The 8523-nt window shown below is 48.0% G+C and overlaps 1 long non-coding RNA gene across 1 annotated transcript; it reads right to left on the bottom strand.

The window, feature by feature from the left end:
• Positions 1-427: 427 nt before the first annotated feature.
• LOC149972430 (uncharacterized) lies at positions 428-2186 on the bottom strand. Its single transcript, XR_016491434.1, has 2 exons — positions 979-2186; positions 428-822 (listed from the first exon to the last, which is right to left on the bottom strand). It is a non-coding gene; the product is annotated as an uncharacterized LOC149972430 (long non-coding RNA).
• Between the last annotated feature and the right edge of the window lie 6337 nt (positions 2187-8523).

The following is an 8523-nucleotide window of genomic DNA, read 5'->3' as shown; positions in this document are numbered from 1 at the left end:
TACATGCATCACTTGCTATAGGCCCTATGCTATACATGCATTATTACTATAGGCCCTATGCTATACATGCATCACTTGCTATAGGCCCTATGCTATACATGCATCACTTACTATAGGCCCTATGCTATACATGCATTATTACTATAGGCCCTATGCTATACATGCATCACTTGCTATAGGCCCTATGCTATACATGCATCACTTGCTATAGGCCCTATGCTATACATGCATCACTTGCTATAGGCCCTATGCTATACATGCATCACTTGCTATAGGCCCTATGCTATACATGCATCACTTGCTATAGGCCCTATGCTATACATGCATCACTTGCTATAGGCCCTATGCTATACATGCATAACTTGCTATAGGCCCTATGCTATACATGCATCACTTGCTATAGGCCCTATGCTATACATGCATCAATCAATCAATCAATCAAATTTATTTTATATAGCCCTTCGTACATCAGCTGATATCTCAAAGTGCTGTACAGAAACCCAGCCTAAAACCCCAAACAGCAAGCAATGCAGGTGAAGAAGCACGGTGGCTAGGAAAAACTCCCTAGAAAGGCCAAAACCTAGGAAGAAACCTAGAGAGGAACCAGGCTATGTGGGGTGGCCAGTCCTCTTCTGGCTGTGCCGGGTGGAGATTATAACAAAACATGGTCAAGATGTTCAAATGTTCATAAATGACCAGCATGGTCGAATAATAATAAGGCAGAATAGTTGAAACTGGAGCAGCAGCACAGTCAGGTGGACTGGGGACAGCAAGGAGTCATCATGTCAGGTATTCCTGGGGCATGGTCCTAGGGCTCAGGTCCTCCGAGAGAGAGAAAGAAAGAGAGAATTAGAGAGAGCATATGTGGGATGGCCAGTCCTCTTCTGGCTGTGCCGGGTGGAGATTATAACAGAACATGGCCAAGATGTTCAAATGTTCATAAATGATCAGCATGGTCGAATAATAATAAGGCAGAACAGTTGAAACTGGAGCAGCAGCACAGCCAGGTGGACTGGGGACAGCAAGGAGTCATCATGTCAGGTAGTCCTGGGGCATGGTCCTAGGGCTCAGGTCCTCCGAGAGAGAGAAAGAGAGAAGGAGAGAATTAGAGAACGCACACTTAGATTCACACAGGACACCGAATAGGACAGGAGAAGTACTCCAGATATAACAAACTGACCCTAGCCCCCCGACACATAAACTACTGCAGCATAAATACTGGAGGCTGAGACAGGAGGGGTCAGGAGACACTGTGGCCCACTCCGAGGACACCCCCGGACAGGGCCAAACAGGAAGGATATAACCCCACCCACTTTGCCAAAGCACAGCCCCCACACCACTAGAGGGATATCTTCAACCACCAACTTACCATCCTGAGACAAGGCTGAGTATAGCCCACAAAGACCTCCGCCACGGCACAACTTAAGGGGGGGGGGGGGGGGGGCGCCAACCCAGACAGGATGACCACATCAGTGACTCAACCCACTCAGGTGACGCACCTCCTCCAGGGACGGCATGAGAGAGCCCCAGTAAAGCCAGTGACTCAGCCCCTGTAATAGGGTTAGAGGCAGAGAATCCCAGTGGAAAGAGGGGAACCGGCCAGGCAGAGACAGCAAGGGTGGTTCGTTGCTCCAGAGCCTTTCCGTTCACCCTCCCACTCCTGGGCCAGACTACACTCAATCATATGACCCACTGAAGAGATGAGTCTTCAGTAGAGACTTAAAGGTTGAGACCGAGTTTGCGTCTCTGACATGGGTAGGCAGACCGTTCCATAAAAATGGAGCTCTATAGGAGAAAGCCCTGCCTCCAGCTGTTTGCTTAAAAATTCTAGGGACAATTAGGAGGCCTGCGTCTTGTGACCGTAGCGTACGTGTAGGTATGTACGGCAGGACCAAATCAGAGAGATAGATAGGAGCAAGCCCATGTAATGCTTTGTAGGTTAGCAGTAAAACCTTGAAATCAGCCCTTGCTTTGACAGGAAGCCAGTGTAGAGAGGCTAGCACTGGAGTAATATGATCACATTTTTTGGTTCTAGTCAGGATTCTAGCAGCCGTATTTAGCACTAACTGAAGTTTATTTAGTGCTTTATCCGGGTAGCCGGAAAGTAGAGCATTGCAGTAGTCTAACCTGGAAGTGACAAAAGCATGGATTAATTTTTCTGCATCATTTTTGGACAGAAAGTTCCTGATTTACTTACTATAGGCCCTATGCTATACATGCATTATTACTATAGGCCCTATGCTATACATGCATCACTTCCTATAGGCCCTATGCTATACATGCATTATTACTATAGGCCCTATGCTATACATGCATCACTTGCTATAGGCCCTATGCTATACATGCATCACTTGCTATAGGCCCTATGCTATACATGCATCACTTCCTATAGGCCCTATGCTATACATGCATCACTTCCTATAGGCCCTATGCTATACATGCATCACTTGCTATAGGCCCTATGCTATACATGCATCACTTCCTATAGGCCCTATGCTATACATGCATCACTTCCTATAGGCCCTATGCTATACATGCATCACTTCCTATAGGCCCTATGCTATACATGCATTATTACTATAGGCCCTATGCTATACATGCATCACTTCCTATTGGCCCTATGCTATACATGCATCACTTCCTATAGGCCCTATGCTATACATGCATCACTTCCTATAGGCCCTATGCTATACATGCATCACTTGCTATAGGCCCTATGCTATACATGCATTATTGCTATAGGCCCTATGGTATACATGCATCACTTCCTATAGGCCCTATGCTATACATGCATCACTTCCTATAGGCCCTGTGCTATACATGCATCACTTCCTATAGGCCCTATGCTATACATGCATTATTACTATAGGCCCTATGCTATACATGCATCACTTCCTATAGGCCCTATGCTATACATGCATTATTACTATAGGCCCTATGCTATACATGCATCATAACATCGGCCTACACTGTTTTTTATTAATGCAGAACCATCAGTATGTCATCAGCTGTACAGTGATTTACTGTAGATCATCTACAGAGTGCTGTACAAGTCATTGTGTGAAAAACATGGCAGGTAGCCTAGTGGTTAGAGTGTAGAGGAGGCAGGTAGCCTAGTGGTTAGAGTGTAGAGGAGGCAGGTAGCCTAGTGGTTAGAGTGTATAGGAGGCAGGTAGCCTAGTGGTTAGAGTGTAGGGGAGGCAGGTAGCCTAGTGGTTAGAGTGTAGAGGAGGCAGGTAGCCTAGTGGTTAGAGTGTAGAGGAGGCAGGTAGCCTAGTGGTTAGAGTGTAGAGGAGGCAGGTAGCCTAGTGGTTAGAGTGTAGAGGAGGCAGGTAGCCTAGTGGTTAGAGTGTAGAGGTGGCAGGTAGCCTAGTGGTTAGAGTGTAGAGGTGGCAGGTAGCCTAGTGGTTAGAGTGTAGAGGAGGCAGGTAGCCTAGTGGTTAGAGCGTAGAGGAGGCAGGTAACCTAGTGGTTAGAGTGTAGAGGAGGCAGGTAGCCTAGTGGTTAGAGTGTAGAGGTGGCAGGTAGCCTAGTGGTTAGAGTGTAGAGGAGGCAGGTAGCCTAGTGGTTAGAGTGTAGAGGAGGCAGGTAGCCTAGTGGTTAGAGTGTAGAGGAGGCAGGTAGCCTAGTGGTTAGAGTGTTGGGCCAGTAACCGAAACGTTGCTGGACCGAATCCAAGAGCTGACGAGTTAAAAATCTGTTGTTCTGCCCCTGAACAAGACAGTTAATCCATTGTTCCCCGGTAGGCCGTCATTCTAAATAAAAATGTATTCTTAACTGATTTGCCTAGATAAATAAAGTAAAATAAAAAATTCACCCTGGGTTGATCTGTCTATGAAGTGGCATAGTAGTAAACTTGCCCTCGCTCTCTCTGTTCTGCTCCGTGTTTACAAATGCAGATCGACTCCTGTTTTTTCTCCGTCTTTCTGTGCCTCGGTCTGTTGACCAGCCAAATGAGATCTCTCAATCCTCTCTCCTTCTCCCTCCATCCATCCATCCATGTTTCATGTGAGCGTGGCAAACTAATCCAGAGAGAGGAGAGATAGACACAGAGGAGGTCCCACTTAACCACACCATGGTTTTCTCTCTCTCTCTCTCTCTCTCTCTCTCTGTCTCTCTCTCTCCCTCCCTCCCTCCCTCCCTCCCTCCCTCCCTCCCTCCCTCCCTCCCTCTCTCTCTCTCTCTGAATAATGGATAATTTAAAACCAGACACAAGCCTCCCTTTACCTCGAGGGGATAATGGTACCATGTGTTATGAGTTCACTATGATTAGTGTAGCCCCCCGCATCTCTGTCTGTTGACCAGCCAAATGAGATCTCTCAATCCTCTCTCCTCTCTGGTACCATGTGTTATGAGTTCACTATGATTAGTGTAGCCCCCCGCATCTCTGTCTGTTGACCAGCCAAATGAGATCTCTCAATCCTCTCTCCTCTCTGGTACCATGTGTTATGAGTTCACTATGATTAGTGTATCCCCCCCCATCTCTGTCTGTTGACCAGCCAAATGAGATCTCTCTCCTCTCTCCTCTCTGGTACCATGTGTTATGAGTTCACTATGATTAGTGTAGACCCCCCCCATCTCTGTCTGTTGACCAGCCAAATGAGATCTCTCTCCTCTCTCCTCTCTGGTACCATGTGTTATGAGTTCACTATGATTAGTGTAGACCCCCCCCATCTCTGTCTGTTGACCAGCCAAATGAGATCTCTCAATCCTCTCTCCTCTCTGGTACCATGTGTTATGAGTTCACTATGATTAGTGTAGCCCCCCACATCTCTGTCTGTTGACCAGCCAAATGAGATCTCTCTCCTCTCTCCTCTCTGGTACCATGTGTTATGAGTTCACTATGATTAGTGTAGACCCCCCCCATCTCTGTCTGTCGTTCTCTTTATTTATCCTGTTTATTCCCTCTTTCTCCTGTGCCTCTACAACTCTTATGCTGTATATCAACTCTTCTGTAGGGTTTAGTGTCAGTCCTGTAGGTCCTGTAGGGTTTAGTGTCAGTCCTGTAGAGTGTAGTGTCAGTCCTGTAAGTCCTGTAGGGTGTAGTGTCAGTCCTGTAGGGTGTAGTGTCAGTCCTGTAGGGTGTAGTGTCAGTCCTGTAAGGTGTAGTGTCAGTCCTGTAGGTCCTGTAGGGTGTAGTGTCAGTCCTGTAGGGTTTAGTGTCAGTCCTGTAGGTCCTGTAGGGTTTAGTGTCAGTCCTGTAGGGTGTAGTGTCAGTCCTGTAGGGTGTAGTGTCAGTCCTGTAGGGTGTAGTGTCAGTCCTGTAAGGTGTAGTGTCAGTCCTGTAGGTCCTGTAGGGTGTAGTGTCAGTCCTGTAGGGTGTAGTGTCAGTCCTGTAGGTCCTGTAAGGTGTAGTGTCAGTCCTGTAGGTCATGTAGGGTGTAGTGTCAGTCCTGTAGGTCCTGTAGGGTGTAGTGTCAGTCCTGTACGGTGTAGTGTCAGTCCTGTAGGTCCTGTAGGGTTTAGTGTCAGTCCTGTAAGGTGTAGTGTCAGTCCTGTAGGGTGTAGTGTCAGTCCTGTAGGTCCTGTAGGGTGTAGTGTCAGTCCTGTAGGATGTAGTGTCAGTCCTGTAGGGTGTAGTGTCAGTCCTGTAGTTCCTGTAGGGTTGTGTCAGTCCTGTAGGTCCTGTAGGGTGTAGTGTTAGTCCTGTAGGGTGTAGTGTCAGTCCTGTAGGTCCTGTAGGGTGTTGTGTCAGTCCTGTAGGGTGTAGTGTCAACCCTGTAGGGTATAGTGTCAATCCTGTAGGGTATAGTGTCAGTCATGTAGGTCCTGTAGGGTGTAGTGTCAATCCTGTAGGGTGTAGTGTCAATCATGTAGGGTATAGTGTCAGTCCTGTAGGTCCTGTAGGGTATAGTGTCAGTCCTGTAGGTCCTGTAGGGTATAGTGTCAGTCCTATAGGGTATAGTGTCATTCCTGTAGGGTGTAGTGTCAGTCCTGTAGGTCCTGTAGGGTATAGTGTCAGTCCTGTAGGTCATGTAGGGTGTAGTGTCAGTCCTGTAGGTCCTGTAGGGTGTAGTGTCAGTCCTTTAGGGTATAGTGTCAGTCCTATAGGGTATAGTGTCAGTCCTGTAGGTCCTGTAGGGTATAATGGCAGTCCTGTAGGGTGTAGTGTCAGTCCTGTAGGTCCTGTAGGGTGTAGTGTCAGTCCTGTAGGGTATAGTGTCAGTCCTGTAGGTCCTGTAGGGTATAGTGTCAGTCCTGTAGGTCATGTAGGGTGTAGTGTCAGTCCTGTAGGTCCTGTAGGGTGTAGTGTCAGTCCTTTAGGGTATAGTGTCAGTCCTATAGGGTATAGTGTCAGTCCTGTAGGTCCTGTAGGGTATAATGGCAGTCCTGTAGGGTGTAGTGTCAGTCCTGTAGGTCCTGTAGGGTGTAGTGTCAGTCCTGTAGGGTATAGTGTCAGTCCTATAGGGTATAGTGTCAGTCCTGTAGGGTATAGTGTCAGTCCTATAGGTCCTGTAGGGTTTAGTGTCAGTCCTGTAGGTCCTGTAGGGTATAGTGTCAGTCCTGTAGGTCCTATAAGGTATAGTGTCAGTCCTGTAGGTCCTGTAAGGTGTAATGTGTCAGTCCTGTAGGCTGTAGTGTCAGTCCTGTAGGTCCTGTAGGGTATAGTGTCAGTCCTGTAGGGTATAGTGTCAGTCCTGTAGGGTATAGTGTTACTCCTGTAGGTCCTGTAGGGTATAGTGTTAGTCCTGTAGGTCCTGTAGGGTGTAGTGTCAGTCCTGTAGGGTATAGTGTCAGTCATGTAGGGTATAGTGTCAGTCCTGTAGGGTGTAGTATCTGTCCTGTAGGTCCTGTAGGGTATAGTGTCAGTCCTGTAGGTCCTGTAGGGTGTAGTGTCAGTCCTGTAGGGTATAGTGTCAGTCCTGTAGGTCCTGCAGGGTGTAGTTTCAGTCCTGTAGGTCCTGTAGGGTATAGTGTCAGTCCTATAGGGTATAGTGTCAGTCCTGTAGGGTGTAGTGTCAGTCCTGTAGGTCCTGTAGGGTATAGTGTCAGTCCTGTAGGTCATGTAGGGTGTAGTGTCAGTCCTGTAGGTCCTGTAGGGTGTAGTGTCAGTCCTTTAGGGTATAGTGTCAGTCCTATAGGGTATAGTGTCAGTCCTGTAGGTCCTGTAGGGTATAATGGCAGTCCTGTAGGGTGTAGTGTCAGTCCTGTAGGTCCTGTAGGGTGTAGTGTCAGTCCTGTAGGGTATAGTGTCAGTCCTATAGGGTATAGTGTCAGTCCTGTAGGGTATAGTGTCAGTCCTATAGGTCCTGTAGGGTTTAGTGTCAGTCCTGTAGGTCCTGTAGGGTATAGTGTCAGTCCTGTAGGTCCTATAAGGTATAGTGTCAGTCCTGTAGGTCCTGTAAGGTGTAATGTGTCAGTCCTGTAGGCTGTAGTGTCAGTCCTGTAGGTCCTGTAGGGTATAGTGTCAGTCCTGTAGGGTATAGTGTCAGTCCTGTAGGGTATAGTGTCAGTCCTGTAGGGTATAGTGTTACTCCTGTAGGTCCTGTAGGGTATAGTGTTAGTCCTGTAGGTCCTGTAGGGTGTAGTGTCAGTCCTGTAGGGTATAGTGTCAGTCATGTAGGGTATAGTGTCAGTCCTGTAGGGTATAGTGTCAGTCCTGTAGGGTATAGTGTCAGTCCTGTAGGGTGTAGTATCTGTCCTGTAGGTCCTGTAGGGTATAGTGTCAGTCCTGTAGGTCCTGTAGGGTGTAGTGTCAGTCCTGTAGGGTATAGTGTCAGTCCTGTAGGTCCTGCAGGGTGTAGTTTCAGTCCTGTAGGTCCTGTAGGGTATAGTGTCAGTCCTGTAGGTCCTGTAGGGTGTAGTGTCAGTCCTGTAGGGTATAGTGTCAGTCCTGTAGGGTATAGTGTCAGTCCTGTAGGGTATAGTGTCAGTCCTCTAGGTCCTGTAGGGTATAGTGTCAGTCCTGTAGGTCCTGCAGGGTGTAGTGTCAGTCCTGTAGGGTATAGTGTCAGTCCTGTAGGTCCTGTAGGGTATAGTGTCAGTCCTGTAGGGTTTAGTGTCAGTCCTATAGGTCCTGTAGGGTGTAGTGTCAGTCCTGCAGGGTGTAGTGTCAGTCCTGTAGGGTATAGTGTCAGTCCTGTAGGGTATAGTGTCAGTCCTGTAGGGTATAGTGTCAGTCCTGCAGGGTTGGGAGCTAGGCCTAGCATTATTTGGCTGGGAGCTAGGTCTACATTAGGCCTAGCTCTTGTCTTCTACATTTTTATTAGCTTCTATGCGCTTAATTTGCAGTGTTGGTGCAGTGTTGGCCCTGAACGTAGTTTCCCGCCAAGGAACTATGTAAGTCATGGGGACACATTGCTGAGTGCTGTCCTTGCTGACAGACAGGCTGAGGTTACTCTCACAGTGTAGGCAGGCAGGCACGCAGGCAGGCAGGCAGGCAGACAGACATAGACCCACGTGGCTCACTGGCATTATTTATCTCTCTCTGTGTGCTCAGACAGACAGACAGACAGACAGACAGACAGACAGACAGTCAGTTGCAGTTTGTAGTTGCTGTCTGCCACTGTCTCATCTCGCCAG

Source organism: Oncorhynchus mykiss, chromosome 24, assembly GCF_057628025.1.
Source record: "Oncorhynchus mykiss isolate SJ-2025 chromosome 24, ASM5762802v1, whole genome shotgun sequence".
Classification (NCBI taxonomy): Eukaryota; Metazoa; Chordata; class Actinopteri; order Salmoniformes; family Salmonidae; genus Oncorhynchus; species Oncorhynchus mykiss.
The sequence above is the reverse complement of the archived record's forward strand: the minus strand, read 5'-3'. Positions and strand labels throughout refer to the sequence as shown.